Here is a 12289-nt window from a genome sequence, read left to right on the forward strand (position 1 = left end):
TTTCGAGCGAAGCCTAGAGGAGCAGCCAGAGTTTCGTCTAGACGCCCCTCAAGGGGGAGGGGATTCAGGGGTGATCGCGGTCAAGGAGGCAAGACCTCAGGGCAACAGCAGCCAAAGTGAGATGATACCGGTAGGAAGGAGACTTCAGAATTTTCGGGATCGGTGGACCTTCGATCCCTGGGCCCAAAGCCTACTCAAGAATGGACTGGGTTGGAGCTGGTACAGCACTCCACCCCCATGCCCTCGATTTTTCCAACACTCAACCCCCGTTCTGGAGGAGTACATTCAAGAACTGTTGGAGAAAAGAGTAATCCGAAGGGTAAAGTCCATCAAATTCCAAGGGAGGCTGTTTTGTGTTCCCAAGAAGGACTCGGAAAAACTCAGAGTCATTCTGGACTTGTCGCCACTCAACAAGTTCATAGTGAACTGCAAGTTCAAGATGCTAACACTGCAACACATAAGGACCTTACTGCCCAAGAGGGCATATACCGTATCCATAGATTTGTCAGACGCCTATTGGCACGTTCCAATCAATCGTCAACTCTCCCCCTACCTAGGGTTCAAGCTACATCGAAGACTCTACGCCTTCAGAGCCATGCCATTCGGGCTAAACATAGCCCCAAGGATCTTCACGAAGCTTGCGAGCGTAGCTCTCAAACAATTACGCCTAAAGGGAATCCAGGTGGTAGCCTACCTGGACGACTGGCTGGTGTGGGCAGCATCCAAGACAGAATGTTTGCAAGCTTCCCTACAGGTGATCCAGTTCCTAGAGCATCTAGGCTTCAAGATCAACAGAAAAAAGTCTCGACTTTCTCCATCTCAAAAGTTCCAGTGGTTGGGAATCCACTGGGACCTAGTGTCACACCAACTCTCCATCCCGGCGAAGAAGAGGAAGGAGATAGCTGGTTCTGTCAAGAGACTTCTGGATTCCGAAAGGATATCAAGACGCGAACAGGAGAAAGTGCTGGGTTCTCTCCAGTTTGCCTCAGTAACAGACCCGGTGCTAAGAGCACAGCTAAAGGATGCAACCGGAGTTTGGAGAAGTTATGCATCAAACGCGCGAAGAGATCTGATAAGACCAGTACCGCTTCGTCTACGTACGCTTCTCAGGCCTTGGTCCCAAGTCAGGCAACTAAAGAAGTCGGTGCTTCTTCAGCCACCTCCCCCCTCGTTGACTATTCACACAGACGCCTCGAAGGAGGGGTGGGGAGGTCATTCTCATCGGAAGAAGGCCCAAGGAACTTGGTCCAATCTATTCAAGACATTTCACATAAACTTTCTGGAAGCTATGGCAGTACTCCTTACCTTGAAGAAAGTCTCCCCACATCGCTCGATCCACATAAGGTTGGTACTGGACAGCGAGGTGATTGTGAGATGCTTGAATCGACAAGGATCGAGGTCACCACCACTCAACCAGGTGATGTTGGCCATCTTTCGACTGGCGGAAAAGAAGAAGTGGTACCTGTCGGCAGTTCACCTTCAAGGAGTCCGCAATGTGACAGCGGACGCTCTATCCAGGTTCACACCGATAGAGTCGGAATGGTCCCTAGACGCAGGATCATTCTCCTTCATCTAGAGTCAAGTCCCAGAACTGCAGATAGACCTCTTTGCGACGAAAGACAACAAGAAGTTACCCCTTTACGTGTCCCCGTACGAGGATCCCTTGGCGGAAGCAGTGGACGCGATGTCCCTCGACTGGAACAGATGGTCCAGGATTTACCTGTTCCCTCCTCAAAACCTTCTATTGAGGGTCCTCAACAAACTGAGATCTTTCAAGGGAGTAGCGGCAATAGTGGCTCACAAGTGGCCGAACAGCGTGTGGTTCCCTCTGGCATTGGAACTACGGCTGAAGTGTCTACCGTTACCAGATCCAGTTCTGACCCAGCGAGTTCAGAAGTCGACTGTCTGCGCTTCATCAGAGAAAATCCGGAACCTGCAGCTCATGATTTTCTCTCCCTAGCGGTGAGAAAATGTTTTGGGATTTCGAAAGACAGTATAGACTTCCTAGAGGAATATAAGTGCAAATCCACTAGAAGGCAATATGAGTCATCATGGAGAAAATGGGTGGCCTTTGTCAAGGCGAAGAATCCGCAAAAGATCTCGACGGACTTCTGCTTATCTTTCTTCATCCACCTCCATGGTCAAGGGTTAGCAGCCAACACAATATCGTGTAAATCTGCTTTGACAAGACCCATTTTATATACCTTCCAGGTCGACCTCTCTAACGATATTTTTAATAAAATTCCGAAAGCCTGTGCTAGGCTCAGACCATCAGCACCTCCAAAGCCCTTTTCATGGTCTTTAGATAAAGTTCTTCATTTCGCTTCGCTGTTGAACAATGAGGAGTGTGCTTTAAAGGATTTGACCCAAAAAGTTATTTTCCTGTTTGCACTCGCGTCGGGGGCCAGGGTTAGTGAAATTGTAGCCCTCTAGAGAGAGGAAGGTCGTGTTCAGTTCTTGGATGGGGGAGAACTGAACCTGTTTCCGGATCCTGCGTTTCTTGCCAAGAACGAGTTACCCACCAACAGGTGGGGTCCCTGGAGAATCTGCCCTCTGAAAGAAGATGCATCTCTATGTCCAGTGGAATGCCTAAAGGTCTATCTTCGTAGAACTTCAGACTTCAGGGGTGGTCAACTATTCAGGGGAGAAACATCAGGCTCAAATTTATCACTGAAACAACTTAGGGCGAAAATCACCTATTTTATTCGCAGAGCGGATCCAGACAGTACACCCGCAGGTCACGATCCGAGGAAAGTTGCCTCATCCTTAAATTTCTTTAATAGCATGGATTTCGAACATCTTCGCTCATACACTGGCTGGAAGTCTTCCAGAGTTTTCTTTCGTCACTATGCGAAGCAAGTGGAGCAACTGAAGAGGTCTGTGGTAGCAGTGGGTAGTGTCGTTAACCCTGCTGTAACTCTGCGAGGAACAGTGGATTTAATTGGGACGATTAATTCCGGGGTGAGTGTGTAGTTACGAACTGTTCTACGAACTAAGTGTTAGGGCACTGGGGTGCCCACATTGACTGTTCCATATTCAAAGGTGAACCTAGCATAAGTGCAGACATGTGTGCCAAGCGTTTCCAACGCTAATGTAACTGATTAGTAATACAGACTTTTATGATTTTGATACCTCGGTATGTTAAAAGTGGCGCTAATGTTTTTCTTTCAGATAAACAAGTTTTCTGTTTACTATCATGCTTATGCTTATTTATTGGTTATCCTCCTCTTATATATGTATAATTGTTGTTTAACCTGTTTTATTTTATTGTTTGTCAATAAACTAGTTCTTGTGAACCTTGCGTCTCCTTCGCCTGTGTCATTTTACTTGAAATGAGTTAGCATTACGTTTACTATGTATATTTATCTGGGATAATTCTAATAGATTGTTCCTTTATGCAAGCATTTTTGCATTGGTTTATGCTTTCCCCTAGCAGGAGGACTCCATGCCCTAAGGGGACGGTGGCGGATATGCAAGTTTTCCTCCTACCCGGATATAAACCTTTGTCCAATCCAGTAATGAACGGGGAACTGGTCGATATTTCATATTGACTCAGTGGTTCTTTACAAACTATGCTTTACATGATATAGGGTGAGACCACTATATTGGCTTGTCTGTTATTCATACATGGGTATATGTACTCTTCGAGACTTTTCCAGAGTCTAGTATGTCTCTAACATGGTCTATGGTTAGATGAAAAGATGTATGACAGTAACATCTTAGGTCTCTAGGTTTAGTTGGCCGGGAAATACCTTCGGGGAGTACGGCACGTTTTGAGAATCCACAGATACAGTAATGCTCTGGTATACTTCCATCAGGAAGACATGGCTTGAGCCCAAAAAACGGATTTTGAGCGAAGCGAAAAATGTTATTTTGATAATAAAATAAATTTTTGAATATACTTACCCGGTGATTATAATAGCTGCAACTCTGTTGCCCGACAGACAACTCTAAGGTAAAAACTCGCCAGCGATCGCTACACAGGTTGCGGGTGTGCCCAACAGCGCCATCTGTCGTCCAGATACCCAGTACTCAATGTAAACAAAGACTCAATTTTCTCCTCGTTCCACTGCGTCTCTATTGGGGAGGAAGGGAGGGTCCTTTAATTTATAATCACCGGATAAGTATATTCAAAAATTTATTTTATTATCAAAATAACATTTTTCAATATTTAACTTAGCCGGTGATTATAATAGCTGATTCACACCCAGGGGGGTGGGTAGAGACCAGCAATATATGTTTACATTATTATGAGCTAAGAGTTTTTATTTCATTTTAGAAGTTATCAAAATAACAAAAACAAAATAAATAGGTACCTGGAAAGGAAGTCGACTTGAACAATTACTCTGCCTTTTTAAGTACGTCTTCCTTACCGAGCCTCGCGATCCTCTTAGGATGCTGATCGACCCCTAGGATCTGAAGTATCAAGGGTTGCAACCCATACAACAGGACCTCATCAAAACCTCTAATCTAGGCGCTCTCAAGAAATGACTTTGACCACCCGCCAAATCAACCAGGATGCGAAAGGCTTCTTAGCCTTCCGGACAACCCAAAAAACAACGATAAAAACATTTCAAGAGAAAGATTAAAAGGTTATGGAATTAGGGAATTGTAGTGGTTGAGCCCTCACCCACTACTGCACTCGCTGCTACGAATGGTCCCAGTGTGTAGCAGTCCTCGTAAAGAGACTGGACATCCTTAAGATAAAAAGACGCGAACACTGACTTGCTTCTCCAATAGGTTGCGTCCATTATACTTCGCAGAGATCTATTTTGTTTAAAGGCCACGGAAGTTGCGACAGCTCTAACTTCGTGTGTCCTTACCTTCAGCAATGCTTGGTCTTCCTCACTCAGATGGGAATGAGCTTCTCGTATTAACAGTCTGATAAAATAGGATAAAGCATTCTTTGACATAGGCAAAGATGGTTTCTTAACTGAACACCATAAAGCTTCAGAAAGGCCTCTTAAAGGTTTAGTTCGTTTTAAATAGAACTTAAGAGCTCTCAAAGGGCATAAGACTCTTTCTAGTTCATTGCCTACCATATTCGATAAGCTGGGAATATCGAACGATTTCGGCCAAGGTCGAGAAGGCAGCTCGTTTTTGGCTAGAAAACCAAGTTGTAATGAACATGTAGCCTTTTCTGACGAAAATCCGATGTTCTTGCTGAAGGCATGAATCTCACTGACTCTTTTAGCTGTGGCTAAGCATACCAGGAAAAGAGTCTTTAAGGTGAGATCTTTCAGGGAGGCTGATTGTAGCGGCTCGAACCTGTCTGACATGAAGAATCTTAGTACCACGTCTAAATTCCAACCAGGCGTAACCAAATGACGCTCCTTCGTGGTCTCAAAAGACTTAAGGAGGTCTTGTAGATCTTTATTGTTGGAAAGATCTAAGCCTCTGTGACGGAAGACTGATGCCAACATGCTTCTGTAACCCTTGATAGTGGGAGCTGAAAGTGATCGTTCTTTCCTCAGGTATAAGAGGAAGTCAGCTATTTGAGTTACAGAGGTACTGGTCGAGGATACAGATACTGACTTGCACCAGTTTCGGAAGACTTCCCACTTCGATTGGTAGACTCTAAGGGTGGATGTTCTCCTTGCTCTAGCAATCGCCCTGGCTGCCTCCTTCGAAAAGCCTCTAGCTCTCGAGAGTCTTTCGATAGTCTGAAGGCAGTCAGACGAAGAGCGTGGAGGCTTTGGTGTACCTTCTTTACGTGTGGCTGACGTAGAAGGTCCACCCTTAGAGGAAGAGTTCTGGGAACGTCTACTAGCCATCGAAGTACCTCGGTGAACCATTCTCTCGCGGGCCAGAGGGGAGCAACTAGCGTCAACCTTGTCCCTTCGTGAGAGGCGAACTTCTGCAGTACCTTGTTGACAATCTTGAACGGTGGGAATGCGTATAGATCTAGATGTGACCAATCTAGGAGAAAGGCATCTATATGAATTGCTGCTGGGTCCGGGATTGGTGAGCAATATATTGGGAGCCTCTTGGTCATCGAGGTTGCAAAGAGATCTATGGTTGGTTGGCCCCAAGTGGACCAAAGTCTCTTGCATACATCCTTGTGGAGGGTCCATTCTGTTGGAATTACTTGGCCCTTCCGACTGAGACAATCTGCCATGACATTCAAGTTGCCTTGGATGAACCTCGTTACTAGCGATATGTTTTGACCTTTTGACCAGATGAGCAGGTCCCTTGCGATCTCGTACAACGTCAGTGAGTGGGTCCCTCCTTGCTTGGAGATGTACGCCAAAGCAGTGGTGTTGTCCGAGTTCACCTCCACCACTTTGCCTTGAAGGAGAGACCTGAAGCTTTTCAAGGCCAGATGTACTGCCAGTAGCTCCTTGCAGTTGATATGCATTGTCCTTTGACTCGAGTTCCATATTCCCGAACATTCCCGACCGTCTAATGTCGCGCCCCAGCCTAAGTCCGATGCGTCCGAGAAGAGAACGTGGTTGGGAGTCTGAACAGCCAGGGGCAGACCCTCTCTGAGGCTGATACTGTCCTTCCACCACGTCAGGCAAGACTTCATCTTCTCGGAAATGGGGATCGAGACCGCTTCTAGCGTCTTGTCCTTTTTCCAGTGAAATGCTAGGTGATATTGAAGAGGACGGAGGTGTAGTCTTCCTAATGACACAAACTGTTCCAGGGATGATAGCGTCCCTATCAGACTCATCCACTTTCTGACTGAACATCGTTCCTTCTTCAGCATGTTCTGGATGCATAACTGGGCTTGGCTTGTTCTGGGGGCCGACGGAAAAGCCCGAAAAGCTAGACTGTGAATCTCCATCCCTAAATACACAATAGTTTGGGATGGGACCACTTGTGACTTTTCCATATTGACAAGGAGACCCAATTCCTTGGTCAGATCTAGAGTCCACTTTAGATCCTTCAGACAGCGACGACTGGAAGAAGCTCTGAGAAGCCAGTCGTCCAAATAGAGGGAGGCTCGGATGTCCGCTAAATGAAGGAATTTGGCTACATTCCTCATCAGCCTCGTAAACACAAGAGGAGCTGTGCTTAGGCCAAAGCACAGGGCTTGAAACTGGTAGACAACCTTCTCGAAAACGAATCTCAGAAAAGGTTGGGAGTCCGGGTGGATGGGGACGTGGAAGTAGGCGTCCCTTAGGTCTAAAGAGACCATCCAGTCTTCCCTTCTGACCGCTGCTAGAACCGACTTTGTGGTCTCCATGGAGAACGTCTGCTTTGTGACAAAGACATTCAGAGCACTGACGTCTAGCACCGGCCTCCACCCTCCTGTCTTCTTTGACACCAAGAAGAGGCAGTTGTAGAATCCCGGGGTTTGATGGTCCGAGACTTTGACCACCGCTCCCTTCTCTAGTAAAAGAGACACTTCCTGTTTCAAGGCTCGTCTCTTGTCTTCCTCTCTGTACCTGGGAGAGAGATCGATGGGAGACGTTGCTAGAGGGGGTTTCCGTACAAACGGGATCTTGTACCCCTCTCTGAGCAACTTCACAGATTGTGCATCTGCGCCTCTCTTTTCCCAGGTCTGCCAGAAGTTCTTGAGTCTGGCTCCCACTGCTGTCTGAAGAAGCTGGCAGTCAGACTCTGCCCTTAAAGGACTTGGTTCCTTTCTTCTTTCCTCGTTTCCCTTCGGCACGAGCACCTCCTCTGCTGGAGGCTCTGCCGCGAAAGGGCGGAATAAAACGGGACGCTGGAGTGTCCATCCTTGGTCTAGCTGACAAGGTAGGCAAAGGGGTGGCTTTGCGAGCTGAGGACGCAACAAGATCGTGAGTGTCCTTCTGTATCAAAGAAGCGGCAATTTCCTTAATCAGGTCTTCTGGAAAAAGGCACTTGGAAAGAGGAGCAAACAGAAGTTCGGATCTCTGGCATGGTGTAACTCCAGCTGAAAGGAATGAGCATAGGTTTTCACGCTTCTTAAGGACTCCGGACACAAATGATGCAGCAAGCTCATTAGACCCATCACGTACGGCCTTGTCCATGCAGGACATAATGAGCAAGGAAGTCTCCTTCTCTGTCGGAGAGATCTTTCTGCTTAGAGCTCCTAGACACCAGTCTAAGAAGTTAAAAACTTCGAAGGCTCTAAAGATACCTTTCAAAAGGTGGTCCAGGTCCGAAGATGACCAACATATCTTCGAGCGTCTCATGGCAAGGCGGCGGGGAGAGTCTACAAGACTTGAGAAGTCGCCCTGGGCAGAGGCAGGAACTCCCAAGCCGAGAACTTCTCCCGTGGCATACCAGACGCTCGATCTAGAAGAGAGTTTAGCAGGGGGAAACGTAAAAGCTGTCTTCCCTAAACTCTTCTTGGACTGCAGCCATTCTCCTATCACCCGCAAAGCTCTCTTGGACGAGCGTGCGAGGACGAGTCTAGTAAAGGCAGGAGTGGTTGACGGCATGCCTAACACAAACTCTGACGGAGGAGAACGCGGAGCCACAGAAACAAACTGGTCCGGAAACATCTCTTTGAAAAGGGCCAAAACTTTCCTAAAGTCCAAAGAGGGTTGCGTAGACTTAGGCTCGTCCAGTTCTGAATGCGGTTCATCTACGTGTGCAGCAACATCATCATCAGAAAGTCCCTCATCCGATAACTGATGAGGGAACGGCAACGGAGTGGGTAACGGCTGGTTAGCTGAGTCCGGTCGCACGGGTGCATGCGTGACTGAGCCGGACGCAACGTCATGGAACTGCTGCCCAGTCTGTGAGCTGGCAACAACCATAGCAGAGCGGGGACGCACAGCGTCTACTCCAGACTGTCTGGACTGATATGGGTGAGCAGTGGCAACCACACTGGGTTGCGGAGGTTGACGCACCGCGTCAAAATAAAACAACTCTGACGGTTGTTGAACCTCACGAACGTCAACGGAGACCTCCGTGCGTCGCTGAACGTCAACATGCGGCTGGCAGATCACACTGGAACGCATGGGTGGCGGAACTCTCTCAACTGGTGTGCGTGAGAAGGTTACCTCAGCGTCCACAGGACGCACAACCGATCGTGTGGGCGGTTGTAGGCAAGGAGCTGCACTAGCTGGTGCGGCAGCAACCTTCTCCACACGAAAGTCCTGCATAAGAGACGTTAGTTTAGACTGCATGTCTTGCAGTAGAGACCACTTAGGGTCTAAAGGAGCAGGTGCGGCGACAGACGGTGTAACTGTCTGAAGCGGTACCGCTTTGCCTCTCTTAGGCGGTGAGCAGTCATCGGATGACGGCAGCGAGTCCGAACTGACCCAGTGGCTACAACTGGGCCGTTGGACTTGTGCGGAAGGGACCGACTTGCGCTTTAACGGTCGTGAGACCTTGGTCCAGGGTTTCTTGCGAGAAACACCTTCCGAAGACGAGGTATAAATGGGCTCTCTCGTCTTAGTTAGGCAGGGGCGATCTTGGGTAGATACGCCCGATACCACGGAGGGAACGTCTGTTCGCTGATTAAAGCCTCTCGAACCCATTTGTCGTACGACATTGCTTCTCCCCTGGACTTGGGAGCTTGCAAGAGGTCCCGGACTAGGAGGACGACAGGCACGAACAGACGAACCCTCAAGCGCAACACTATCCACAACACTAACACTCGGCACTTTATCACTTCCCACTGCACTTTTGCACTTCAGCTCCTTCACATCCGCCATGAGCTGATTACGGTCACTAGCAAGGGACTCAACTCTCTCACCCAGAGCTTGGATGGCACGCATCATATCAGCCATCGAAGGTTCCTGAGTGCCAGGAGGGGGATTAGGAGCAACCACTACAGGGGAAGGAATAGGTTGTGGGGCATGAGGAGAGGAAATATCAATAGAACGAGAGGAACTTCTCCTAACTCTATCTCTCTCTAGCCTACGTGTATACTTTTGGAATTCGATAAAATCGAATTCCGAAAGCCCAACGCACTCCTCACACCGATCTTCCAATTGACAGGTTTTATCCCGACAATTGGAACAAACAGTGTGAGGGTCGATAGAAGCCTTCGGAAGACGCCTTGAACAGTCCCTAGCATTGCACTTCCTAAATTTTGGGACTTCTGAAGGGTCAGCCATTTTGAATTGGTCAAAGGGGAATCAAAAAAACTATCAAAAAGTCATCAACAAAGAATCCGTTATCAAAAAGAGTTCAAGGATTTGTGTGAAGAGAAACCCTGCACAGCGAAAGCTCAAAACTAGAATAATGTACTTCACCAATTAGTTGTGAAAAAACTCCAGTTTAGCAACAGCGAGTAAGTACGTCTTGTCGATAGCACGACAGAGAGAAAATTGAGTCTTTGTTTACATTGAGTACTGGGTATCTGGACGACAGATGGCGCTGTTGGGCACACCCGCAACCTGTGTAGCGATCGCTGGCGAGTTTTTACCTTAGAGTTGTCTGTCGGGCAACAGAGTTGCAGCTATTATAATCACCGGCTAAGTTAAATATTGAAAATTGATATATATCCTGATTTTTATATGTAAATTCAGGCGATTTGACTTCCAAATTTTACAATCAAAGTATTCTATTTACTAACTTTTGTCTTTATTTTTACGGTGGTCTTTAGACACAGCTTGGAAGTACTGTACAGTACTGTGGTCTCTGCCTCTTAGCTTGCCACATACAAGTACAGTTTGCCTTTCAACAGCAACTTTGTTCAACCGTTTTGTTGCTACATAGAATTTCTATCAGCCGGTTCGATTTCTGTTGTCTTATTTCTAAACCTTTTCAATTGTAAGTTTACCAAAATTCTTTCTTTACTTATTTATGGTGAGGGTTTACTTTAAAATATTCATCTAAAATGGCAAAGGTTTACCTTAACTTTTTTTACCTATTTCACAATTTAGTGTAAGTTTACCTTAATTTCATAACCCATTTTGATGTAATTTTACCATAATCTTATGGGCCACTTGGGTGCATATTTACCTGAATTCTATGACCTATTTTGGTGTAAGTTTATAAGTTTGCCTTAATCTTATGACCCATTTTGGCATAAATTAACAGTAATTTAGTGACCTATTTTACTGCAAGTTTACTATAATTTCATGACTCATTCTAGAACAAGTTTACCTTAATTCCATGACCCAATTTAGTGTAAGTTTACCTTAACTTCATAACCCATTTTACCATAATTTTATGACCCATTTGCGTGCATATTTACCTGAATTCTATGACCTATATTAGTGTAAGGTTTACCTTAATCTTATGACCAATTTAGATGTAAATTTACAGTAATTTTATTACCTATTTTATAGAAAGTTTACTTCAATTTTATGACTCATTCTAGAATAAGTTTACCTTAATTTTATGACCTACTGTATCTTTGTTTAGGCTTACTTGTATTTACTGATTTAAACAGTTTATGATTTTGGTACTTTGCACACTTCCAAATATATCTAATGTCCATTTTTCTGTTACCTGTACTTTGCTTGTATTTAATTATGCATGAGCTTGCAAGTGTTTCTTAACAAGAATAAGTGTGGATTTGTTTAAGCCTAAGTATTTTTCAGTTTGATTAGCTATGAATTTTATATACAATGTAATGCACTAGGAGTATTACTGTATTGGTTATTTTTTTGTCATAGTGTTAACATTATTCTCACAGTCAGTCAGAACTCATTTGTCTATGGTTCCTAATAGTTATGTGGAATGTAGATGGTTTTGTCCTTAGCATACAACAGTTAATAGTCAAACTTTTCACATATATATCATCCATTAATTATCTAATCCTCCTGATAGCTTGCCTTGATTCATAAATGTGAAGACATTTTACTTTTTAACTTGTACATACATGCATATACCCAGGCACTTCCCCCAATTTTGGGGGGTAGCCAACATCAAACAAATGAAACAAAAAAGGGGACCTCTCCTCTCTACGTTCCTCCCAGCCTGACAAGGGACTCAACCGAGTTCGACTAGTACTGCTAGGGTGCCACAGTCCACCCTCCCCTGTTATCCACCACAGATGAAGCTTTTTAAGTTGTACATTTGAAAAATGTCAGGCTAGGTGGAACGTAGAGAGGAAAGGTCCCCTTTTTTGTTTCATTTGTTTGATGGCGGCTACCCCCCAAAATTGGGGGAAGTGCCTGGGTATATGTATGTATATACATTTGAAAAATTTCAACACGCTTCGACTTTGGGGCTAGGCCTAACAGAACCAAAGAATCCATATCTGCTCAGTAGAGTAGTTTCTCTTTGAGGTCAACTGGGTATGCAGGATTTGAAATGTGGATGCTGGTCCCTATGACAAAAGGACTCTCTATACTAAGAGACATTACCAATGCTCCAAAGCTTCTGAGCAAGGAAATCCTTCTCATGGGTCAAAAGTCTTCTCCAATTAATCCTACTGCGTCACTGAAGA

The sequence above is a fragment of the Palaemon carinicauda genome, chromosome 1 (genome assembly GCF_036898095.1).
Source record: "Palaemon carinicauda isolate YSFRI2023 chromosome 1, ASM3689809v2, whole genome shotgun sequence".
Taxonomy (NCBI): domain Eukaryota; kingdom Metazoa; phylum Arthropoda; class Malacostraca; order Decapoda; family Palaemonidae; genus Palaemon; species Palaemon carinicauda.